We start from the raw sequence: 27663 nt of genomic DNA, 5'->3' as shown, positions 1-27663 counted from the left end.
AACTCATTGGCTGCCTTTCATTTAAACAGACAAAGCAAGAAGGAATTATAATGGGATGACAAGCTACACCCCTAGTCTTCCTCCAACTCTATGCAGCATGACAGAGAAGAGACTCAGAGTTCTACGCCAGGGTTAAGACAGCAAATCCGCTCCCTTCCGTGTAAGTAGTTTTACTTCTCATTACTTGAGAATGCTAACTTTACTATAGTGGCACTCTCTGCTGTCTAGTCCTCTCTTAGTACTTCTATCCAGAATGAACATTCACTCTAGATCATACCCTTCCTATATTTAAGACTAGATCTACATTGCAAATTACAGCAGAAATACCCAAGCTAACTTTAACAGAGTTAGATCTTAGAAACAGTCCATCCCTGATGGCAGAGACCTCAGCATGAGCTGTACCCCTTTGACGTATGTTAACACACATATGATTAAAGTAGCATCTTTCCACCATTGCTTATTTTGAAGACATTCAAGTACATATCACTACATGATGCCTACTTGCAAAAGAATTCATCTAATACATTTGTGATAATAATGAGTTTATCATAAATGACTCTGATAAGAGTTTGCCTTAAAAATAAAAATCTGTATTCCCATACATTTCTGAATAGACCTCTTTATATCCATCTAATAGTTAAATATAACACGATAGACAGCACGACCATGGAATTCCATTTTTGATTCAACGGCAAAACTAAAGCAATAGTGCCAAAAGTTAACATAAAAAGTAACAGAAGTATAGCAATCAGCTCTCAAGTAAAAAGTAAATAATTTTGACTTATTCTCTACCTCAACAGTAATTGTTTAGTATTTACATTTATAGCATTTCATATTTCAATATATGGTCTTCAGTTACTGTATATTAAATTGAATACTTAATATTAAAAATTATGATGTAGCTAAACAATTGTGAAAACACTAACGGCTGCTATCACAATTGGAAAATATTTTATTATTCACAAAAGAGAAGTTTCTTCAACACACTACCTTTTGTTAAATATAACACCTCCCTAGAAGAAATCATTTATTTTCAGCCTAGATACTCTAGACACAGAATAAAGCTAATACTTCCCAGCACCTGGTAATTTTAGAAAGCAAGCAATTAAAAATTATCATCAAGTAATTTAAATTACAGAAGCCAACTTCCTTTCACATCTTTCACCCTATCTCTTCTGGTGAACATTGCATAAGGATCCTTAGCAGAGTCAGTGCCACCTTAATATTTGCACAAAGCCAGAGCACAGGATGAACTGGATCCATACCATGCTCAGTTTTCCACATAGGAACCAGCAGCTTTGCTCTTCTTTTTTGTGTCACGTTGGTGACAGCGGTAGAACTAACCAACATGGAGAGCTCTGGGCTCATCTATTGATCTTTTCCAACACTGAGAGAACACTGCCAGGATATTCTGACATAATCCTGCAAGAAGTCCCCCATGAGGCGGAACAGATTCCCTGAGCTTTGACATCCCCATACCCCCAGGGTGCCTACCCAAGATACAAACTCCTCTCTAGGGCCACTGTATCTCTTTGGCTGGGAAGCAGTAGGTTTCCCCGTTCTACCACAGCAGCTGCATACACCATGGCCATCTCCTAGCTTCATAACAGCATGGTAATCTACAGTCTGGCAACCCTACGCTGTACACTGCTTTCAGGTGTTCCCTTCAGAGAAAGGAAGAAATTGGAAAGATAAACAGTTTCCTGTCTACTGGCTTGGGTCTGGTTAGAGCAGGCCTCCGAAGAGCTGGAGCTACCAGGCATAAGTCATAGTAGCATTTGGCAACAGGGAAAAGTGCAGAAGGGTCCAAATCCTGTGAGCTCATAACTTTGGACAGCACTGAACACTGTATTAGAGACAGCAACTGCATCTTTGCGGTTCTTTAGTGGTTTAAAAATCACACCTAAACCAAATTCTGCAACAGCTAATGAACACAAGGAACCATTTAACAAGAGTGTGACGAAATTCCACTCAACAGAGGGAATTCTGCACATTCTAGGGGCAAGTTTTCATTTAGCAAATTTCAGAATACTACAACAGCTTCCAGCAGGATCTACGTTTTGCTAGAAAGATGGAAAGCAAGGTTGCAAAATTATAAGGAAAGGAAAAGCAGAAAGAACAGGCAAGATGCCAAAAGGAAAAGCTGTAAGTTTTACCAGAATTTACTAATTCAGAGATAAAGCCTATTAAGTGACTGCAGCAGGAATGGGAAGAGTGGTCCAAGGGAAAGAGCACAGGATGGGGAGTCAAAGACCACGCACTAGTTCTGTCTGTGAGGCTTTAGCCAGGTGACTTACTTTCCTTGTGCTTCTTTTTCACTCTTCCACTGTCTTGCCTATTTAAACCAAAAATTACATGAGCATAAACACTGTCATCCCTACTACAGTCATCAAATGGAGACTGATGCAGGACCCCGGATTGATGCTGATCCTTATGAGATACTGTTCCCTACCTAATAAAGTGCATCTGTTCGTAAAACAAGCTTTTGTGTCCTCTAAAATGTGAGGTAGATTATTCACTGCAAAGACCATCACAAAAAAACACGACGTAGAAACTTCAGCCTCCTAGAAGAAGGGTTCAAGATGAGTCTCACACAGAAAACCTATCACTGACAGGGTCTGTCACTGTGCCAAGCCAGCCAGGTGCACTGATGGACAAACAAAACTGGAGCCTGACGAGGAAGGCAGGGCTGGGGACAAGTGTTGAAACAAATGCTTCCAACTTAGCCTTTACTGTCCACAGAGGTTACTCTGCTCCCAAGTTTCTCAAACTGAAATACAAATATAAATATATTCCAAACAGGAAATATTATTTTGGTTTTGGTATCACTGCATTACACGCTGGAGAAAGCATACTACTCTTTTTGCAAATTTAGATTAGTTTTATAAATACCTTATACAGATGTTAACTAACTCAAATACTTTCAGCATCACTTGCATGCTGTCTCATACCTAGTATACGAGGCAGCATGTCCCTTGTTACCACTGTCTGGTGTGTATGGGACACTTTCTCTCTAAAATGATACCCATGATAGCCTCCTCTCTCTTAATTACCCTACAACATCAGCAACTCACTACCAGGCTTCACTGTTGTGCAGATGAGAAAAACTTTTTAAATATATGCCTCTACATGCAAGCCTATAAAATCACAATGCATGCAGTTTATTCAAACTAACATTGTTTTTATGAACACAACATCCTTTTATGAACACAAAAAGCAGAAAATCTATCCATGCTACTAAAAAATTATGAACCTGCAAAACAGCAATAGGTCCTAAGAAGGATAGATAAAATCCTGCTGGAAAGGGCTGGAAATCATGAGCAGGAGATGTTTCGGTGGCTGTTCATGATGAACAGATCACAGGCACCAGAGGACACAGCACTAGAGGTTGCTGATGGGCACTGTCACAACAGTGGAACCTCAAGAGCTGAACTGTGTGCTGCCTCCCTGGCACTTCATCCAGCACGCTGTCAGAAGTGCTTTCCAAGACAAGACCTATCACTCCATAACCAGGCAGGGCAGCAATTACAAAACTAACTTCCTACCCTAAGACAAGATAACCCACATTGCAAATAAATTTGCAGATGTCAGGCTCTGGAGTGGGTCGTGAAACCTGCTGAGACAGGAAAGCCTGAAAAGAGACTAACAGAGAACCTGCAAATATGGACATACATGGTGTGAAGTAATTATAAAATTGTCACTTGGAGGCACTGGACAATCCAAAGAAACGATGCTATAAAACACAGATCAGCAAGTGGCCTGAAAAAGGAATTTAAAGCATGGATACAGGCATTGACAGAACTCCATTAGACTTTGAAGACATGCTTGTGTGCATATTTCTGCAAGAAAGGAATTGGAATAGAGGGAGGGAATCAAGTAAGAACAGTATTCAAACCCATGCTAAGTTAGGTCACATACATCCTTCCTGAACAGCAGTGGACCGAAACAGACATTTAAGCAGTATCCTGATGTGGCACCTGTGTGGTGAGGCTACTACACAGTCAAAACACTGGGAAAGGAACGCGGTTTCTAAAACAGCTTCCAAGAATCAGCATTCTGAAAGGATTATGCTGTTAAGGTATAGAAATCCTAGAGAGATGAGGCTTGAACAATTTCAATATAAAAACAAATACAAGAGAAAAAACATCAAAGCAGAAACAAACTTTTTGCACAAGATCAAGAAAGGAAACAGGAAATTCTTTTAAATATCATGACCTGTGATAAAATATCAGAAGGTGACTGAGAATTTGTAACACCTCTAAAACATTTTTGAGACTTCAGCAAATAATTAAAAATCGAATCAAATTAGCAGATTATATTTGCTTTCACATTAAAGAGCAAACCACAGCCACTCTTCTTAACATTTTGCTAATTCAGAGCTCACAATATTTCAGGAAATAATAATTCAGGAACAATTCCTGCACATGGCAAATGTATTAAACAAAATCAACATAAAGGATCATTTATTAGTTTCTTTGCATACTACACACAATCATCATACAATAATGACAACTTGGAAGGGAACTTAGCCCAAAAGACTATGCTTTTCACAAGACTGCAGACAAATAACCTGACATACGACAGGACATTCATCCTGACTCCTTCCTTCCATCAATGTGTTTAATTAGTTCAGACAGGCATAGTGCAAACAGCTTTTTCACCAGCACTACCACCTCACACCACAAAGAGTAGCTATATATTTCTCTGTTCTACAGTAATTAAGGAGACATGCTAGTCCAGCAATTTGGGAGCATCTGCAGACCCCAGCCATCCTAGGCCAGTGAGAAAGAACTGCTGCAGAACAAAAAAGCTGTTCTAGGAAATGACACAGCGCTAAATTTTTTCTCATATGTAAAATTTACTGCAACATGGTTGGTACAGAGTCAAGAGAAAAGAAATCTCTCTAAAAACGAATTGCATCAACATAAACAATGATTTTGCTCTTAGCCTTTCCTCCAGATCATCCAAATATTTAAATTACTGTAGCATCTGAAGTACAGTAAAAAATGCTGCACCTGCTGTAAGGGCTGCAATCTTGGAAATAATACTCACCTGATAAAACAAAAGAGAAAAAAAAAAATCAAGGTATTAAAAAAGAAGCACCTAACTGAAAACAAACACATAAGTGTTCTATGGTGTGAGAAAAAAGTTAATTTGTAAGAAGAAATGTAGAAAGCAAGCTAGCACTGAATGAAAATAAAAGTTTGAAAGACATGCTAAATCCCAAATTTGGAGGAGTATGAAACCCCATACTACATCGCAGTAAACAGCCAATGCACCGAAATATTGTTTAATTTCTGGCCACCCCCATACCAACAGGAATCAAAATTCAGAAAAAAAACCCAAATCACAGAGGTGATTTAGCATTGGAAACAGAGAATTACAAGGTAAACAATGACTGAGAAGACTCCTGTAGGAATAAATTGGAAGGAATGGAAGCACAAATGTCAAAAGAAATAATTTTTATTGTGGCTCAACTAATGTAGAAAGTAAATACAAGGGAAGCGCTGTTTATTTTGAATTATTCATAGAAGGGAGAGTGTAAGTGGAAATTTATTAACTGATTTTGCAACCTAATAAAGGACTAAGCACCTACAAGTTGCAGTGGAAACAGCAGAGGTACCTGGCCCCAGGGAGAATCTGGAAATGCAGGGTGAAGTGCTCAGCTTATACAGCGCTGGAGCTTCCAACTCAGGGGGGAGCTCCCTAGAATCAGCACCCTTAGAGTTCTCACGTAAGGTCACAAAGGAGACATGCCTGCTGATGTAAGAACTAGAAGCTAAATATTAATATAGTCCTAATAGTTGGTGCCATTAAATATTCCCTGAAAAAACTAGGAGACAGCCTTATCTTTTATATAATAGCATGCTGACAACTCAAATGAAATCATACTGGGTTTCCCATACTTGTTAAAGTGAAAAAAATTCTGGGTATGGACATTTACCATACCTCCTACTGAAGTTGCACCATGTGTCACCAAAAAATGCAGGATTTGTGGAAAAAGAAATGATCCCAACTAAAAAGAACACAAATCTGTGTCTTAGTGATTGAGACACTCACCACAGCAAGGAAATTTGGGGCTTTTTGAGCTGAACTTGAGGTTACATAAGTCATCCAAATAGCATCTGGAACCACAGCTACACACAACTGTGTGTAAGAGGAAATTCAACTTGTCAAAGGAGTCCTCACCCAACACAGGACAAAAGGCTCCAGCATAACTTGCTGTTGGAAAATAAAGGTCTGCTAAGCAAAACCAAGCCCTAGCATGTCACTAACCACCTTTAGCAAAAAAGAAGGGGAAGGGTGGCTGCTTAATGGTACAATTTTCGCTAAACTCCGCAAAACTATATTTAACCTTACTTACAGCTAGACAGGGACTAATGCAATTGCTGAGCAAGCATAAATGTTAGGCCTTAAAATATCTATAGTCTGTAACAGAATGAACTAATTTCAACTAATGAACTGCTGAGCCAGCGCAATGAAGAGACCAGAGCATGGGAAAAGTAATGCAATAATGGTATAGTTAAGACAATGATAAAACAAAGAAAAGAGAATGGTGTCGCTAAGCTTCAAGGAACAACTCCCTCCAGAGGGGTAAGGAAGACCATCTGCAAAACACCATGCCTAAGGGCACAGTGATCAGTGACCTGAGAACTGGAAAAGAAACACTAAAACAAGAAGTGAGCAGTCTGGGAAATCAGGGAAGTAAGCTAAGGGTCACAGCAGGTTTGAGGAAGTAAATGAAAATTCAGAAGTCAACAAGGTGGGTGCAGCAGAAGAGGATAAACACTGCAGACCCCAGAAGCAAAAAACCTGACTGTTGTAGAGGCAAGTACTTCTCTGAACAACCTTGACGTAACAGGAGAGATGTCCTTTGATCCCTCATGCATGAGTGTGGGCTTAAGGGCCAAAAGAGGGGTCTTGTGTACCTTAGGGGTTGGGAGAGCTTAAGTATCTGGGAGTAAAAGCATCTACCGTAATCACAGAATTACATATGGTCATGACTGTAGGCTGTCCCTCATATCCACTGTCATTTATATAATATCTTTAGTTATAGAATTCCTACATCAACACACCCACTGCCATTCTTATGTCATCATTACCTACCTCACTGTGTGACTGCTGAGATTGCACATATTCCTTACTTGCTCTGATTATCCCATAGCTAAGTACCACTGATGCTTAGCTGTCATCGCTCTGCTTTGTCCAGAAATACTACCAACCTGCATAAACTGTTAAAAATCCCATCTACCTCCTTGTAGAATTAGTCTTCCTTGCCAGGTAATACTGTTGCACTCCACTCCACCTTAACACGCTGTCAAAAATATAACAAAAACAAAATAGTTGCATTTTCTGTTGGGCTAAATGTATGCATGCAAGAAACATGCGAAGCTTGGCTTGAGCTTCCAGGATAATTCCCTCCTCAGTGGAGCAATGGGAACAAACTAGTAAATTTAGTCATTTCCGCAAATAGGCAGCAAATGAGCTTGATTACATCTATTTGTATTTATCACATTTATATCCAAGCATATACCTAAGCCCTGTTTAGGATCTAACTATAAATCTCATCCTCACATCAGTTAAGCACTTTTAAAAATTTTAAACAGATGCAATTATATTATAAAAGATTCTTTTAAATAAGATGTGACCGTTGGCAGCATGCATTTTGCACAGTTCTATTTAAAGAAGTTTAATCTAAAGGCTTACTTGGTAACACACTTAGAATGGTAACTTCTATGACTCCTTGGACAGTAATTAAGAGCAACTGCTTAATTATTCAATTCATCTATAACAAAGCAGGAGTATTTATCTTTCATTTGTGCCAATGTAACTGATAGATGTGAGCATTTCAAGTTCACCAGAAAACACATGAATAAACGAGTAATTTAATACAGTATCATTTCAGAGAAAGCAGAGTAAACGATCTATCTGTCTATATGTATTGGTAAGCAAAATAGAAAGCACATAAGCCATTTAACTTGAAATCTTAACTGAAGTGCTTTAATAATGCTGTGGCTAACCAAATCCCTATCTGAAGGCATGCCATTCACTGCTTACAGTGATGGAGAGGCTGAGAACACAGAGGTTTGACCTCTACTTCATATTTATAAAATAACACTCAAGAACTGCAACCTTGTTGGTCTCTTTTAGCTAGGCTGAAGTGGGTTTTGGGCTTGAAGGCTGTGGGGAGAATAGCTCTTGCAATCCCAAGGAGGCAGAGCCTTTCATTTCTTAGCAACAGCTACAGCCTACAGAACTGGGGGTCTGGAAGCAGATGCACCAGAGTTTTGCCAATCCATTCCCCCCATTTTGCACAGTAGCCACATTCAGCTTTTGTATTTGACTAAAACAACGATTTTTAAGTGTAGAGATTTTTGATAATACAACTGTTTTCAGTTTATTCCGTTCTAGTCAAGGCTTGCCCGGAAAGCTATTTTTTTCTTCTTGCAACACTACACCAAAATAATTTGATAAAAGGTCTAATGGTCCAAAAATCCTGAACCTAACATTTCTATTTATTGTGTGTCCTCTAAGCTCAACTCCTTCACCCTCACTTTGGCAGCATGACCCTTGACCACAGAGCACTCACGATAGCAAGAATTTACTAAGATTTCACTTTACTACAAGTGATTTCCTATAGCCAGGTCTCCTAAATCTCAAACTCCTGAAAGACTACCGATTTTTTTTTTTTTGGCAAGGAAGAGCCTTTTTGCATGAAACAATGTTCACTACAATGATTCTGTATTCTGAGAAAAAAAAAATTTCCATTTCACCATTTTGAAATTCAGCATTTTGCTGAAACGCTGATCAGTTTTCACAGAATCACAGAATCATCTAGGTTGGAAAAGACCTTGGAGATCATTTAGTCCAACCATTAATGTAAAAGGAACAAGCTTTAGAAAACTCTTTTCTCTTAGGATATTATTAACAACAGGAATAATTAATAAATAGATATTGTTTTATAAGTTTAATTAATAGAGCACAGGTGCTCTAGGAACAATACTGACAGTTTAAGCAACTTAGGCTAGGTAATGAAAAGCCAGACATAGATGAAGTATATGTTAAATAGAACATTTTGAGTCTTTTCTCAGAAGTGTATAAGTGAATTATGATGAAGATTGTTCAGAAGATAAGTAACCATGATGACCGAGACTGCATCAGTGAATAGTGGTGTCCGAAGAGGAATTGGAACGGAATGATAAAAACTAGTCAAAACTGTGGAATACAATGGACTTTTGAAACTGATGATGAATTGAGAGCTGAAAGTTCCTGGAAAATGACCAGACTTTGTACTGTATGTTATATCACATATATACAGAGGGCGCTTTTTGTTAGCTCTTGCCTCTCACTGAGGTGATTGCCCAACTCTGAGTTGTTAATAAAGCAAGCCTAGAGATACCCACAGTCTGGTGAAATCCTTTAATGATTAACCTAACACTGACAGTTCAGAGTGAAGCACACAAGTAGTAATGTTGGATGTCCATGTTTTGCCATGTTATACAAATTTTCCAAAAACGAAATAATCCAGAATCAAATGGAAAGACATGTTTAATGGGCATGAATATGTTAATGGTGCTTTGAAGTATGGAAATTCATCTAAGATGGCCACTGATAATCAAACCTTCCACTTTTGAGGTGACAGAAATCAGAAAGAGGAATAAGCCATTGAAGAGTCCCATACCATTGCTGGCAACAAAACCATGGATAAGCCTATTCACAGCTTCCATCACCAGAAACAAGGAAGCAAGTACAACCAGAAAACACAGTTTGGGAGCAGTGCAGCTGATTGAAGAGGCAAAATCACCCCAGCCCTTTGAAATAATTGCTGTTATTATCATTATTAATATATCAGAAAGAAACAATACAGACACAGGACTGTAGAAACAATGTGGCTAATGGAAAATCTATTATTTGAAGCTAGGAAAAGCTTCAGTAATGTTATTTAACAGCATGACATTTCTGTAGTGCTGTCAGACTTCCAGCCAATTGTTGGGAAAAATGCAATCACAACAAGAATATATCATACCTTACATTTTATGGATACCTCATTAAAATTTTGTATTTACATATGACAGTATAATTTTTGAGAACTGACAATACCAGCAATTGCTACTGCCTGAACTACTGTAAATCTATGAGGTCATTAAGACTGTAGATGACATCATTTAAATACCATAATATGAACTCATGAAATAATGATGGTATTCAGTTGTAACCAAGACTGAATGACTATATAACACTCAATAGGAAAAAAGTTTTGAAAAGCAGTATTTGTCCTTGAAACACAATGAGAGCACACCTGGGAAAATTTGGTATTTTCCAGGTATGAGATGATCTTTGATTCCTTCTACTCTTAGAAACTCGCCTTAAATTTCCATATCACAGTCCCCAAAGCCAGCACTTTGCAGTGGTGGGGGAGGGTATATGACCCAGGTCTTTAACAGAAACTGGGTTTCTGCCAAATTAAAGAGGGTGAACTGGAAAGCTCCCAATTATTCACTGGAACAGCTGGAATTTGTCCAATAACTCTAAGATCATTAAGTTCAACAAGGGGAAGTGCAAATTCCAACACCTGGGGAAGAACAACTCTGTGCACCAATACATGCTGGGGGCCACCCAGCTGGAAAGCAGCTTGGCAAAAAAGGCCCTGGGGATCCTGGTGGACACCAGGTCAAACATGAGCCAGCAGTGTGCTCTTGCAGCAGAGAAGGATAATGGTATCCTGAGACGCATAGCCAGCAGGAGAGACGTGATTGCTTCCCACTACTCAGCACCACTGAGGCCACACCTGGAGTGCTGTGTCCAGTTCTGGGCTCCCCAGTACAAGAGGCATGGACAGACTGGAGAGAATCCAGCAAAGGGCCACAGGAATGATGAAGGCACTGGAACATCTCTCCCTGTGAGGAAAGGCTGAGAGAACTGAGTCTGGTCTGCTCAGCCTAAAGAAGAGAAGGCTCTTATAATACCATTGTAAACGTTTTCAAGTTTTAGTCACGTATTATGAGAAATACTAGTTGTAACAGTGATTCTTCTAAATTCTGTTGCTGACACAAAAGGTAGAGTCTAACTTGCTCTACTTCATTTTATGGTAAAGAGCTGATACTATTGCATTGCCTGCATCCTGTTTGGAAAAAAAAATCCAATTAGAATGGATTCATGACAAGCTAGACTTCGACCCTTAGTTTTGACTTTGGCTGCCTTTTGTTTGTTTGTGAAGCACTGTAATTGTTTACATACAATAGAAATTGAATCTGTGGCATGTGAAATCCGGACTCTGCAGACTCTGTAGGTAACCTAGGGTTATAGGTTAAAAAAAATTGACATCATGACAAATTGCTGTAATTTGAGGAATAATCTGAAATCCTGCTGGGACACAATTGAGCCTGTGAGCCTAGTTGTTAATGATAATAAAAGCTGACACAGTAAAAATGATAAAATTAAAGAGAATCCCAGTAATATAAGTACCTCCAATGTATGACATTGACGATCCAGCTAAGGGGCTTGGTAAAAATCTCACTGGCAAGTACCTTAATGCTCCATTTCCATTTAGAGAAAGCTCCACTTATTTGTGGAAATGCAACCACTAAGTGCTTTTGTCTTTTCTTGCTTACATGCTACCTGTTTGTCGTAATTTTGAAAACATTAAGTTTTCATAATATCTTCAGTAATGCAAGGTCATATCCACTTCCTGATTAGTTTGTATCATCTAGTACTAACAGATAAAAACTGTATTTTTAATGTAGTACACCCATGATACCTTTCTCTGTGTCTTTGACATATCATAAACCAGCTGGCAACATAAAATATAAATTGGCTTGCTATAAGAACAGATGAATCATTAATTAGTTACTCTGTACCAAAATAAGAAACCAATTTTACAGTATCAAATGGCATATGTAGCTGTTAATTAAAAAGTTGTATTTTAAAAACCCCCAAAACTCTATGAGCATTATTTAAAACACTAATCATAGAATCATAGAATGGTTTGGGTTGGAAGGGACTTTTAAAGGTTATCTAGTACAACCCACATATATATTGCTATTTCAAAATATTAGTATTTCTCAGAATTTAAAAACATGGTTATTTAAGTTCTGCTCTGACTTTGCTGCTTTATTTTTATTTTCAAACAATACCTAGATATTATGGATTAGTGCGTATCATTATAAGCACCATATGATTGTTATTCACTCTTCATACTGAATTGTATCTTTCACAGGCCTCGCACTTCAGATCATTATTCTCCACTTTGCAGGATCAGGGGATAATGTCTTTTCACAAATACAATTTACAAGACAAGTAAACCATAGGCTGCTAATGTTAAAAATCACATAAATCCCCAAACTAAAGCTAACAGGATTCTGACATCTCTTCCTTCTGATAGTACACTCAGTGAGGGGGGTGTGTGTGTGTGTGTGTGTGTGAGGAGTTTTCCATTAAAAAATGGCTGTATAATAAAAAAAAAAAAGGCTGCAACAAGGGAATAGATAGCTTGAGAAAACCTAAGAAACCACTTGGATTTGCTTTAGATGTGCAGGAAGACTCAAATCCATCCTTTGGACTGGATGCTGTGATAAAGTCTAAAACGGTAACACCACTGTCACTTGGCTCGCTTCCAAACCTTTTCCAGCTTAATCCTTAAAATAAGCACTCAAAATTGAAGATTGCAAGGTTAAAAAATGCTATGTCTTTATTCATAATTAGCAGCCAACTGCTACTACTACCCTTCCTTACCATATAGAAAATGAATGCAATTGATCTGCCTTTGAATGGCAAATTGCTTTTGCAATTATTTCCAGGTTTTTTTACATCACAGAAAACTATGCATGGGGACCCAAAATTGCACACTCAGCCTGTGCCTTCATGCAGTGAATTCTGAAAGTAACAACTGTTACACAGAATACCCAGGGTATCTTCTGGTACACTTCTACATTGCACAACATAGGTGTCTAAGGTTTTATATTACTACTTATCAAAAACATTCTGAAATTTCTACCAGCTTATTTTCATAAACTGTTTATTTTCGTATTATCTCATTTCTCATAAGACCTTGTTTTTCCTCTACTCCTTTCCATATCCAGCAGCTTCTCACTGACATCTGGCAAAGAAAGTATCAGGGCCAGGTCAATCAATTTTCTTCTTAGTAGGATTTTCTTTTGTTGAGGTAGGAGTCTTATCAAAGGAAATGGCTTCCAAGAGACCATCCACAGAACAGAAAGGGGAAATACTGCCCAAGCAAAAATATGTGCAAATTAGGTTTTCATTCAGGGCACACAATTTAACTACATCACCGCTGATAAGGAAAAGCAGCATGAAGCCCTTCCCTAGTGTGAAGCACATCGAAGAAACAGTTCTAAGACAACTTCATCAAAAGCCACGGGTCCCCAGGATCAGTTGATTGATTTGGTCATTTCTTCACCTAAAGTGCTGTCACTGATCTCTGCGTTGCCCGATAGGCTTCTGTTAAGTTCTGCAGACTCTTCATAAAGCTATTAAAGGTCTCCAGATCAAACAGTTTAGAAGTTCCAAGTTCAGATTCTGACCTAACAAGACTGTCAGAAAAACTTCTAGTCAAGTGTTGTGAGCTGTAATCGAACACACAGTTAATTACAATGAAAACTGACCTTTCTCCCATACTTTAGTGTATGAGAAAATAGCTCTAATTATTTCGGTTGTCAAAAAAAGGTGAATCACTTCACTCGATTTTCATTTTCAGTAAGAATTAAATATTCTATATAAAAATATATTTTAAAACTGTACCACAACAGAGCAGTCATAATTATACAAAGTTCATGAGTGTTTTGTCCCACTTTTTACACCAGATTTTTGCAGCATTCTGCAGGCAGCTTTTTATCTGTTTTCTATCAATACAAAGCAGCAATATACAAACAAATCAAGGCTCCACACCATGGATTGATCCCATTCCTCATCTGACAAGAACTTTCACTGATTTCATAAAGGACTCCCTCTTGAAGCAGGCTGATACTATAGGAACTTTTGCATGGATCCGATTATGCAAGACTGGGGCCATTATTGCTTTGTTCTTGTACAAACAAGCATCTGCTTTGGCACACTTGGCACTGACCTCACATTTCTAAAATTCAAGTGTTCTTCTGGGCACATCCCCAGTCCTTGAAGAAAACAAAAGATGGAATAAAACTGTAAGAGTGGCATAACTTCTTATTTTGACAGTATCATTTGGAAAATTCTTACACATGATAAGATGTAAAATTTGTAATTTTACATCCCCTAAAAACAGCAAACTACAAAAAACACTGAAACATAAACTACACACAATTCAACTATGCTACACATGTTAAAGAAGACTATCTAGTACATAAAAGAATTTACCAAGATCTTTTAAGCACCAAATCATAATTTATGATGAAAGGCAGAAAATAAATTCTAGTAGACTTCAACTGTATTTTTATAGAAAATAATGACAAGCTGGAAAATGATGCTAAAAAGAGACAACACAAATGCGCAGTAAAAGGTCTCACAAGTATCTTTACTTACTTGCCATTAAGACATTAGGCCATCTAAAGAAGCAGCTGATCTTTACTACATAAACAGATTCTCCTAAATCTAGCCTTCTCAACCTTCAAATCTGTTTACAGATATATATTAGTGATTAGAGAAAGACCTGTATTGAAGAGATAATAATATAATCAATAGATAATAATATAAAATATATACAAGAGAAATATACACAAGAAAAAATAATAAAATAGTTTTTAAAGATTTTTTTTAAAGTTGCAGAAGGAACAGTTGAGTATCTAGTATTTTCCGAAGAAGATTTAGAATAAATGAGCAAGCCTGACTCTTTCTTAACAAGAGTACTTAGGCATTCCAGTGTTCGCTGCAAAGGTGAAGAACACAAGATAAATTTAGATTTTACAACCAACTCAGTAACACATTTGAACCTGGATTTACAGTTCCCACTGGGAACTTAAAGAATGAAAAAGACAGAGCAAACCGTGACATGGCTTTTTCATTACATGCCTGCACAGCTATAAAATGTTAACAGCTGAACAGAAGAATTCAGAAGTTATCTTCCCTTCTTAATGCAAGCACCACAGTTTAAGATAGTGTCTGCCTCTAGGTTTCAAAGTGAGTCTGACTTACAGTCTAGAAGTCAGGCTCTGCTGTTATTAATCCCAGGAATGCCCTTTGCATGAAGAAATTTTAAAGAACAAAAGATGCAGAATCTAATAATAAATCAAAATAAAAGATAAATTAATATTGCAAAGATAGAACACTGACCTTACTAATACTATTTATATAGCATCTTTAATAAATGTAGTACATTTAACATACAAAATTACATCTCTAAAGGTATCAACTCTTGTTCAAAATCAGCTACATTTTTGGAATGTTATGGAAAAATCATATGAACAGCACTGTCAATATTAAACACTATATGGAATGTTGCCTTAAAAGTCACATTTAAGCTAGGCATATAAAACTGAATGGGATTGGACATTGCCTTACATTGTAGGAAAATCTGAGATCTTTAGTATATGCACAGATTTGGGAGTTGGCTTTTATGTCTCATCAACTGAATAACTGCTAGTAAAATGACTTGGAAATGCAGAAGTTTTAAGACCAAATCAGGAAGAACAGACCCTCAACTAATTCTCATGACTTTTAAAATGCTTGAATGCAATTTGTGAACTGACTGAAGTTATAGGTGATTTTCTCACTTTCATATCATTTTACTGAGGCTTTTATCTCTCATTTTTAAAAATATGCTGAACTTCAAGTAAACTTTAGTCAGGATTTCAGGACATGACCCATTTTGAAGATACACTTTACTTTATACAGATGTATATTATCTAACACAATACAAATAGGTCAGTGCCTCTGTTCTAGTTCTTTTTGTAAGAGCTAAAATCAGTACAGACTAAAATTAATACACACAGTAGATAAAGAAAATAGAAGTTATTACCATAGCAATACTCAAGAGATACAATCAGGTCACAAAAACTGGAAAAAAAGCAGAAGCATCACTTTAAAATCAACAGGCACTATGAAAGGATGAGTTTAGCATTAGCAAAAACACTTGTGTGTTAAGCACATAACCACTATACAAGGAATGGAAAAGATGTTCAGCAAACATGTTGAAAAATAAAAAAATCAGTAATCCGCATCATCACGGTATTACTAAAGCATAAGATGATATACCAGCAAGCCTCTGACTTTTAAGCAGAAAATCATTTAAGCAGAAAATCAATAACTTATATCCATAAAACTTCAGTAACATAAAGGTAAGGAGCTGCCAGGATCAATTTAAATCTATAAGCCAAAGTAGTTTATACTTAAGCCCACAAATGTAACTCAAATGCCATTTCCTTCCAGAGTTACAGCATGCTCAGTAAGGCACGAAGAAGTGTTTTTCATCATATATATGATGCAGCACAAGTTAAAGAACAAAGTTTAGCCACGGTTCTCAATTTTCTTTTAATCACAACTGATGGTCAAATAAAATTCAAAAATATTGTGAAACTGATTATTGATTGCAATTACAAACAAAAATTAATCCCTATTATTGGTATCATGTAGAAGGCTAGCATGTGGATGGTGATAGCTGTGGGATATCCTTTCTGTTCTTAATGGAAAGGATTCCCCTGGCTTCTTGTGCTGGCCCCTTCTTCCTAGTTTACTCAGTTCTGGACACACGCTCTGTTTTAATTGCCAATATGTCAAATGTATAAATTAATGTTACAAAAAATTCTTTACCTCTAGTTTCATTTTAAAAACATGCAAAAAGAAGAAAAGACCCATACCACCCCTTGCATATAACCACACTGTGCCAATTATTTAATATGCTTCTTTTCCTGTACATTACATTCACATTCCACAGTCATCTTCTGTTTGTGTCTTTCAGAAGATCAGCCCTAAGGGACAAAGATACAATATTTCTATGCTTTGCAGAAATATTTACGCACTGCCATTCTCTTACATAATACTGCTGTGGTATGACAAAGTTTCCACCTCTGTAAAGGACAATGTCAACAATACGTACATTCAGAATTTACTCTTCATTTGCAGCAGGTTTTTTTTTTAAACAGCTCTTACTCCCTTTACTAAAACAAGATTTGAGCCTGTTTGAGCATGAAGAAGAGTGAAAATATCACACTTGCAACAGCAGGTATTATTGGGATCTGCAAATAAGACCATAAAAATCAGCTGTATGTGCTCACAGACTCCTACATCTCAGCATCCTGTCAGGAACAGCAGCCTCAAGAGGAGCATAAAGAACAGGGTCAGCATACAGAGTCCTCTCTGGGGCTCCAGCAATTTGTAGGTCAGGGACTACCTCAGAATACAGCTTTTGGATTTCAGTCATTCTCTCCTGGATCTTTCTTCCATGAATGTACCCAATTGTTCTCAATCATATGAAAACTACTGATGTACTGCCTGTGGCAAGAAGGTCCACAAAGTGTTCTCTGTTGGAGCATTTTTAACAGTGCATGAGCAATTCTAGTCTAATTTATAATTATATACATTGTAATCAAAAACCAGAAAGACAGGGGATTTGCATTTTTCGAAATAAAATGCCTTTAATTAGAGTATCTCCCAGTTTAATGTAGTTGTTCTTAAATGCAAGATCAGCTAGGGCTTTTACCATGTTGCAACTTTTGGTGAGAAACAGCAAGGTTTGGAATACCTGCTAGCTCTCAACAAGAGCAGCTTGGCTCATACAGAAATGTGGTATGATCAACAATACATCTCTATCACGTCTGTGAACCATAAAACAGAAACAGCCTTGTGTCTGACTCCAGTTAAAGGGGGCTGGTTCACATCCACAATGCTGTGGACTAGCACCTTTCAGATCAGCTAGATTCCTGGTCACGTTGCATAGCACTTGGCTTCTAACTCCTCTGGGCTACATATGGTGCCCCTGAGACACAATGACTCTTGTTCTGTTGGGGTTTTTTCCAACAGATCAAAGTGCTTGAAATGCTGAGAAAGTTGTGTTGCACCACACCAGAATCAGAGCACAATGCCAAAGGCACATGCATAGAAATAGGTCAGGCTAGGGCATATGAAGCTGCAAGTACTGCTGGGACAGTGCTGAAGCAGTCAGACTTGGCATGGTTCACAGCCGCACTGCCTAGAGCAGATTGTGAATACACTATACTGCTTGCTGTGCCCGAGTTTTCTCTTGCAGGGAACTACTTCAAAAGGAAGTGCAAGAGTTAAATTATCACATCAAGTGAACAAAGCGTGGGGTTGAGCCAAACTGGCACTGTGGAGACACTGTGGCTTTGTCTACACTGCTAAACAAGAGTCAGAGTATGGGTCTGAGTGCTGGCATGAAATTTCTGTACCATTAAGCTGTTACTACAGTTCCCAGAATGGCTTTTGTCTTTCCCAGCTAGTGCTCTCCTACACAGTGCCTGGAAATCATTCAGAGATAGCATGGGCCATGGACCATACCAATGGGTAGTTCAGATTTATCATCCAACTTTGCTCTGGAGAGTAAAAGAGTTTAGCCGTATGGATGTAGATCTTGACATTTCTTGGCTTTAGAACGAAAGCAGAAATCCTGATCCTTTTCATTTACTAGTACTGTCTCTTAACCACAGCTCCAGCTGTATTCTTAGCTCAGCATGAGCTAAGAGCTCAAGGCAAGATCTTATCCCCTCCTATACATTCCTTCCTTTCACAGAAGCAAGGTCAAAACACACACACATTGACAGTAATTTAATTAAAAATAAAGAAACACAAGAGCATTATTATCTGTACCAAATTAATGAATTAATTTTGTGAAGAAAAAGAACACATTATGCTCCACCACAAAAAGCACCATAACAATCTGCTTTCCCTGTCTCTAACCTCCTGATGCCCTAAGACATCTCTCAGATTCAGGACACATTTTATTGTACATAAAATAGGCAATGAGTAAAAAGCAATAAGTAAGTTAACTATAGTTAATACCTTTCCCATATACATAGACGGCAGGAAAAATAAGTTGTCAATAGCTGTAGGATTTTGTCAGCAGATGCCCATCAAGGAAAATTACTGGTTTGTTTCCCCATTGACTGCCAAACAGTAGTAAAGGATTGATTCAACACTATTCGAAGTTAATAAAAATATCTTATTTTCTTTAAAGAAGAGTGAAGCAGTTCTTAAAGGTGTGTAAGAGTTATGAATCTGTTCTTTTTTCACTCAGGACTCAACAACTAATCTCTCAATAATAAAGGAAGCTTACTTTCTAGACAAATCCATTTAGGATTTGCTTTTAACTTAAAAAAAAAAAAAAAATCCTCACTGCTTTTAAATTCATCCCTAACCTCTGGTTGGTCTTTTTGCTCATTTGATTTTTATTATTTTTCTCATTTTGCCATGCCTCTGAGAAAAGCCTTGCTCAGACTGATGCTTGAAGTTGTATTTTCTGAAGTATAAATTAGTATTAGCATTTACCAAAACCAATCATATTCAAGAGTCATAATAAAATATATAGAAAAGTAGTGATAGAAATACACAAACCAAAAATGTGCACAGTATGAAAACAGCTAAAGAAAACTATTTCAAGAAGGCCTAAACACATTAAAAGAACAGGCTAAGTATCCCGAAACAAACTTCACACCAGATACTACTGACAGATCCTAAATGAGTTGGTGCAATGTATCAAACTAGTAGAGAAAATTTATTGGGTACTTAATCTTTGAAGGTATTAAGAAACATTCTTCTAATATAGTGGAGAAATGCAAGAGCATTTTCAATTATTGTGTTTTAACACATATGAATTAAAAAGGCCAAGGAATCTCTTGTTCCAACAGAGAAATTACTTGCCGTGACATATGAAACCAAATTCTAAATAGTTTCAGAAGATAACCACCAAATTCAAAGTCTGAAAATGTCAGTTTATAAAACTTCAGATTAGAAAAACTTTGTAAGAAGTATCTCCACTCTGAAAACCTACTGTCCTGCACTACATTTTATTTTGAATTAATTTTAAGAGGTGAAAAATGACAAAGGAGACAGGAATCCAAGTAAAAAATTACGACTGCAAGGGTAAACAGACTGAGTAGGCATGTAAACTGTATAAACCCCCAGAAGACGTATCCATATATTCATTCATATCAACTGAGGGACGCTATACTGTTTTAATTCACTGGCTCTAGTTGAAAAGATTTAACGGGATCATGCTGAAGACGCATTCACCCAGCTCTGTTGTCACAGTTCAGATACTTCTGGTTGTTTTCACATCCACATCATTCTGTACTTCTTCACATTAGCATAATTTGTCTGCCAGTACAGTGTTCTAGTACTCAATTTTATGCTTCTTTTCTTCTCTTGCACCATGAGGTGGGGACTCTGGAACTGATGATCAAACAACATGCTTATTAAAGCTTGTCATTAATCCCAACAATGAAATTCTTGAATTACTGTCAGAGAAGGAGACCCACTGTTGAAAATCATGCTTGTTACATTATTAATGCAAATGGGATGACAAACAGGTCTTCAGAGACACTTTGGAGTTGGTTCCATAGTTTCACAGAGCTCTTTGAAGAAATTTGCTGTAATCTGCAAAACAATCCGAAGGGGTGGGGTGGGTCCAAGGAGGCCACAAAAGCTTTGGATTGCCATTATTACATCATCTGATTCATAAAACGGGTTGGGTTGGAAGAGACCATTAAAGATCACCTAGTTACAACCCCCCTGCCATGGGCAGGGACACCTTCCACTAGACCAGGTTGCTCAAAGCCCTGTCCAACCTGGCCCTGAGCACTGCCAGTAATGAGACATCCACAACTCCTCTAGGCAACCTGTTAAATATAACCTGTTCTCAGGTTACACAGGGGACAAGTCATTTCAGAATTATTTCCCCCACTGTAGCTCAAAGGTTGAGGCAGGTAGAATGGCAACAGATAGTTGTGATCTCCTGTAGGAACCATTAATTGAAGTATGTTATCTGAGGTGAACTCCCATTCAGTACAGAAAAATCTTGTCAAAATGGCAGTGAACAAGGCAGGAAGATATGTTATTTAACAAGATGAAAATCCCCTCTGCTAGTACAGAACCTGAACTAAATCAATAGCTATACAAGAGGTTCCCAGAGCTCTGTTCTGTTTTGCAACATATGTGAGACAACAGATTACTACCTTTGCCTTAAATATTTCTTTTGATATCTGAAAAATTTACAGCATTTTACTGCAGTTGTTTTATACACAGATACAACATTTGGAAATGTTTTGATTTTAACCATTTATCAAAAGTGGAGTTCATTAACAAATACTTCCCTGAAATTCTTCCTTTTTCTGTACCAGGTAACTTCCTATCTATTCTATAATTTCTTTAAACCATTATGATACTGATCTCTTGAAAATGAAGCGTTGTGAGGAGTTGAAAGAAGGAGAAGGGCAAGAGAAAAATAGACTCACAAACAAAGGGGATGTAAAGGACCTGAATTAAAACTATTAAAATTAAAATAATATCTTAAAAGCTCACACAGATAAAGAAAAAATATATATTTGACCCAAAGCAAACACTGCAGCTTGGTTCTACAAGTATAAAAATGTCACAGTTGGTACGAATTAAATAATTTCTTAAGTTGACTCCAGGATGCTGAAGTCGAATAAGTTTACTTAAAAATTAGTAACAACAACAACAAGTGGATTTTATATTAAAAAATGTTTCTGCAGAAAACCCTCCATTTCCTTTCATGCTCCCTCCACATTCTCTGCAAAGCTTAAGAACATGTCAAACACGCATGCCTCCTGTTTCTGTTTGCAGGTGCTGGTAAAAGAAATAGAGAGTAAGAAATTGTTTCAGTTCTCTTCAGCCTTGACTCACCATTAGACACTGATGTTTCAGTGCACAGGCTGCATAATCAACATTTATTTCCAATCAGGATTCTCAGCTCTTCAGGTTCAGGCTTGTCTTTCACAATCTCACTATTTACCACCTCTCCCACTAGCACTACTCATTATGGCTGATAGCATAATTTGCTATGTTAATGCTTACTGTAAAAGCGGTAAACATGGCTTCTCTCCAAAATAGCAAGACGGAAGATGATAAAGTCATAATTCCTGATCTTCTCATAAAAATAACTGTCCAGGCATTCTCTTCTCCATCTGCTCTGTGGTTATCAATCTGTGATACACCACCTCATAGCAAGGACTCAAGCTGTGAGGGAGGTACCATGTCAGATGAAAACAGAAAGACAGACTTCCTATCTCTGCAGGGTAGTAAGACTGGAATAATGTTCCTAATCGTTTTGTAAACGTCTTCAAACAGGGACAACTAGATTTTAAGAGGGTGAAAATTAATATGCAATTTCAGTTATCTAAAATAACATCAGAATATTTAAGTAGGAGCTGTATGCCTCATAAGCTTAATGTAAGTTACCTTAGACTATTTCATTTTTCTGATTAAATCTTCATTCAACACTATAGCTGAAGCCAGATCTGATATTAGCTCTCACTGTTTTATATGACTCACAGCTTCCAAACATGGTGAATACCAACATTTTTGTTTTAAAAAGACTTTTGTGACTTAGTACATCTCATGTTGCCTTGGTTAAATTCTTCATGTTTCTGTTTCAGCTGGCACAGTAAAGACATAGCTGCTGTTTGTTCCATTATACAGGCTGAAGCCCTGCAGTCTGGGCTTTTGTTTTGTAATCACCAAGACAGGAGAATGAGAGGACAGATTTAATTATAAATATTAGGAAAATACTTTAATTCACGCTTTCAAAGCTAAATAGGTCATAAAAAATAAAGACCCCAGTTAGTCCCCACTTCCTCTCCAGAACCTTCTAATTAATTTTCCATAATGAAAGGGAGGTTAAAGATAGGGTAATTGGCAAAAACTTTACTGCTGAAAGACAAAGTGGTCTATTATGCCCCCAGAAAACACACCTTGCATGACCTCTTTTCAAGCACAAAAGGTCTATGAACAACTCCTGGTGATTTCATTTTAATTGAAGCTCTCCATGCAATACTGCCCTGCTCATCTTACTTTCATGTTTGTAAGCTTCGGAAAACACCAAGCCTTCTTATATACAATACAGCAGCCAATCAGTATTATTCCGAGTTCTGAATTCACTGTTTTCAGCCAGCCATTGCAGCTCATTCACAGCAATGCACAGGTCTTAGTTTTGAATCTTTGGGGGGGGGGGGGGAAGACTAATCACAGCTTTAAAAATCTTGGACAAGAGGATTCTGGAAACTAGCTGGACAATAACTGGTATACACACATGGAAGGCATCCATTTCAGGAGTCTCCAAAAAGGCCATGAGAAACTGGAACTTCGGGCTATTTCATATCCATTTAGTGCTGTTTCTACTTAGCACAGTTATTCTTTTGATTCTATAAAGATCAATGGAAGAAAGATAAAGACTGATGTGTTTCAGCAATTCTGAGATTTGTAAGCAAGCCCCTGGGTGATCTGGCCTGACCTCCTGAACACACCTCACAATTTCTTCCCGAGTACAATAGATTGGGCAGGGCAGCCAGCTAATGCGTCCCTTCCACTTCCAGTGCCTCTACATTGCTCCGGGTAGATATACCTCTTACATTTGTTCTTGCTAACAAGATGATTTTCCATCAGCCAGTTACCTGAAGAGAAAAATCACCTACCATCCACTTCCCAGTTACAAAATACCTTTTGCTGTTGTTTTACCATTAAAACTGTCATAGATTAGCTATGTTTTGACCCATTTCTATAATCTCTGTGTCAGCTTAGTCACCCAGTTCTACTTGAGCTACTTGATAGGGATTCCCTGATTTTTCTCATTTTATGCACTATGATCACATTTAGCTCCATTTTCCAAAACTAAAACTTTTCCTCACCAACACTGATTTTAAATTTTTTCTTTTTTTTTCTTTTTTTTTTTTGTCTTTTTAAGGAACTGTGGCTGATCATATCATATTTAGTCATGCTATTTCTTGAGGCCAAATCTATGTCTGATAAAATATCTTCTCACATTTTTTATTATTTAAGTTCCTATGTCAACATGCATCATCCAGAAATTGTGCAAATCGTTTTATTTTTATATAAATAAATCAGTTATTGAAAAATATAATTTTGCTACCTTCATTCTCAGGGTCACGAAGCTATTAGTTGGCAGTCTTGTATATATTATGTGTTAATTTATTGCCTTGCAAGTAGTTTTAAAAACCTTTTCATACAGACAATAATAGATTATGCAAGCAATCTTCAACAGAAGTGAAGAATTTATAATATTTTCCCATCTGTGAGGGAAAAGGCTTCCAGCAGATAAGGATAATTTGACTGTCTTCTTACTGGTACAGGTTTTCTTGTCTTCGTAACAGTGCAGGCTAAATCTACATGTTGCCAAGCAATCAATAAGTTTACTGGATTGTGCACTGTTATAAAACGTTTAAAGATGCAGCCAGGCTTAACATCTAATTCATAAACAGGAAAACATCTTTCGTTCTCAACCCAAATGCTATCCTTGAATTGTAAAATCAGCACTGTCTGACACAAAGGTGGTTCTGAAAGGCTGCAAGAAGCTTCTAGGACACTGCTGAGCACTCCGCTAAGTTGAAACACCTGAAATCTATCCTGTGTAATGGTGACTTTTAGCATTTGTACTTTACTAATGCCTAAGAGATTCCTGTGACAGACCAGAGCCTTATGTGCTAGGTACCACACAGAAGCAGCACGGTAAATCCTCCATAAATATATCCTCTAAACTCATTAGAATGATATTCCAGTCCAGTCACTATTGCTGCATAAAGCTTAAAATGTAAATAGGGCTTTCCATTTCTGACAGAGAAACATGTAGTCTCTGCATGCTACAACCTGTCAGCTCCAACCTGTCAGCAGCCCTAAAAAACCGAATAATTTCACAGAAAACACAGCCAGATAACTATAAAACAGACAGTAAAAGCTTGAGATCAGTTCCACAGGCCAAACTCAGAAAAGGAAATAAGACAGAAGATGTATTCTGATAATAAACTGGTCTCCATTATACAGAACATCAGATTAGAGGCATATTCTAATCACAACATGCTCTGCAGACAAACAAGCTAGTTTAAATGCTACCAGCAGTACAGAGCACTGCTCAGCCTACTCGAAGCAGCACAACTGAGGGAACAAACCAAAAGCAGGCTAAAATGACTCTTCTTTTACAGGACTCAGATCTCCCTGCAGGTCACAGTACTGCACCATGTACCCAAATCCTTGATGGCCCCATGCTACCTTACATGTTATGAATCCTCATCAGAGAAGAGGCCCAGGTAGCAGCAATCACAACCACAGAGTGCAGAGCTGGTGGCCCCAGCAGGATTTGGTTTTCTCAATCACAGCATCTTGTCTGGGGTGAGGAACCACTGCTGGGGAAAGACAGAACCCAGCTATTCTGAACCTGGAAGAATACCTTTGCTGTGAGGTGACTTCAAACTATTTTCCAGAGAATGGAGAGCAAGACCCTGAGGCAAGAGAGAAAAAAGCTTTGACTGCTGTGGGTACAGTGTGTTACAGGCTTCCTGACCAGGTAAGTGGAGGGGTTTTAACCACCCTGACATCTGCTGAGAGGACAACACAGAACTACATCAGCAATCCAAGTTCTTGCACTGCATTGCTGATGATTTCCTAACACAAATACTAAAAGGGCTCACTAGCAGTAACACTGCTTAAGCCGCTGCTTACACATAGGGATGAACTGGTAGGTGAACTTTGTCCAGCATCCTGGGTTGCAGTGACCTCAAGATGACTGAGTTGAGGACACGGAGAAAGGCTGGAAAGGAAGCAGCAGAGCAGGGAGGGTTTTTAGAAGCATGGATTTAGGTTTATTCAAGGGAACAGCAGGGTAAAATCCCAGGCGAACAGGCACAAAAGGGAAGAGTTCCCAGGATTGCTCCCTGATTTTTATTGAGAATTCAAGGAAGGAAGGAGGCCCTTGTGCAGGAAGGCTATGAGTTCTGGCAGTAGGCCCACTTGGCTTAGGAAGAAGCTTTTTATGAGCTAGAACTGTGTAAAAAAAGGGAGGTGAAAACAAGGACAGACAAAAAAGGAAACATATAAAAGCAGTGTTCAGAATCTTGGGGACAAAATCAGGGAGGCCAGAGCTCACCTGAACACAGACCTAGTGAGGGACATCTCAGGTAACAAGTAGAGAAGCCATGGGTGTGACAGCTGTAAAAGGAAGTTCAGAAAATATGTGGGTGGCAGATGGGGGAGAGAAGACAGTGACAGACGACAAGAGAAAGACTCAATGTCTTTTTCATCCTGATCTTTACAGGAAAAGCTTCTGCACATACCAGCATACTTCATGTGGGAGGATGGACTACATAATGTGAACATCCCTTCAAACTACCATCCCTGTGACTAAGCCAGAAAGTCAAATAAGTAAAGATACTGAAGAACTGAAGTAAAATTAAGGATTTATCTTATTATATAATCACAGTGTACTCTCTAGTCTTTCTCTACACTGACTCTCCATACTTGAAGCTAGGTACACCCTTTGAAGAAATATTCTTGGGGTATTTGAAACATGTAATTTACTTGCTCCGGTTGTAGTTGTGTACCAGTATGAACAGCCATTTTGAAACACAGTTTTGAGTTTGTCGTTCTTTGAAAATTACAATCAGAGATACACAGGCTGTCTCATCGATCAAGGCAAGACCGAAGAAATATGTTGCTGGTTGACTTTAACTGCTCATAAGTGCTGATAATTTGACCTGTTGAATTGCTTAGTGCCCTGTAGCACTGCTGTAAAGGACAGTCAAGCAAGCTAGAGCCACAGCCAGAAAGAACTGGAGAAACTAGGGGGAAAGCGCTGTTCCTCTAATCTACAGAGGTCATCTTCTATCCTCACCACCAAAGCATCTGAAACACCTCCCTGCAGCACGTTTCTAGATCCTCTGTCATATCAGGTGATGTTTGCTCTCTTACTCTCTCCCCTGGGTATGCCATGTTTCAGGAGAAAGTGTTTTTAACACTTATGCAGTTTGTCGTTACTAGAAAACATAAGCATTCTTCATGCAAGGAAAGACAAACAAGAACATTTTAAGAAGAAAAGGGGCTTTTAGGAATAATTTTGCTTTTGTTTTTTCTCACTGAGAAATCATAAAACATTCTCATGCGACAGAAAACACAGAACATGAGAATACCCAAGATCTTTTTAACTTCCCACAGTTGCCAAGATCTAATTACATTATTGAACTTGCTGCTTTCAAGATAAATGTAATTCAAAAATATCAGATATATAAGAACTTATCTACAACGTATTTAGTTGTCTCGGTTCTCACCTAACCTGAACCCTGGAAGAGGCCTCATTCCCTTCCCCCAAAATAGTCCTGCAACAGTTGTTTCACACCATCTTGAACAGAATGGTGAGCACCACAGCTGACAACACTGTTCCTTTAGCTTGACAGTTACTTTCTAAAATTAACCTTTCATATTTAGTTATTTAATCTTCCTACAGTCCAATTATGAAGGCATTTCTTATTGAGCACAGTATTAATTTATAAATATTAATGAAATCATAAGCCTTGTCTATTGAGCACAGTACTGACCGGGCAGTCTTCTGATTATCATTTAAATCTATATAAAAAAAATTTAAATTCTCAAACAGACAAAATCCTGCAACAAAAAATCCTATACCTATTTTATAAATTGGAGAACATAAGAGCAAGAAAATAAGTAATACTGGGTTATATTAGGAAAAATTTCTTCACTGAA

The 27663-nt window shown here is 37.8% G+C and overlaps 1 protein-coding gene and 1 long non-coding RNA gene across 2 annotated transcripts in view; one reads left to right on the top strand and one right to left on the bottom strand.

The window, feature by feature from the left end:
- PPP2R2C (protein phosphatase 2 regulatory subunit Bgamma) overlaps nt 1–27663 on the bottom strand; it is a 201359-nt gene that overhangs the window by 148020 nt on the left and 25676 nt on the right. The window lies entirely within an intron of this gene.
- Nucleotides 78–26534, top strand: LOC141959583 (uncharacterized). The gene is made up of 3 exons (XR_012633471.1): nt 78–160; nt 25392–25474; nt 26222–26534. It is a non-coding gene; the product is annotated as an uncharacterized LOC141959583 (long non-coding RNA).

The sequence above is a fragment of the Athene noctua genome, chromosome 4 (assembly GCF_965140245.1).
Source record: "Athene noctua chromosome 4, bAthNoc1.hap1.1, whole genome shotgun sequence".
NCBI lineage: Eukaryota > Metazoa > Chordata > Aves > Strigiformes > Strigidae > Athene > Athene noctua.
This window is presented reverse-complemented; position numbering and strand designations above follow the sequence as displayed.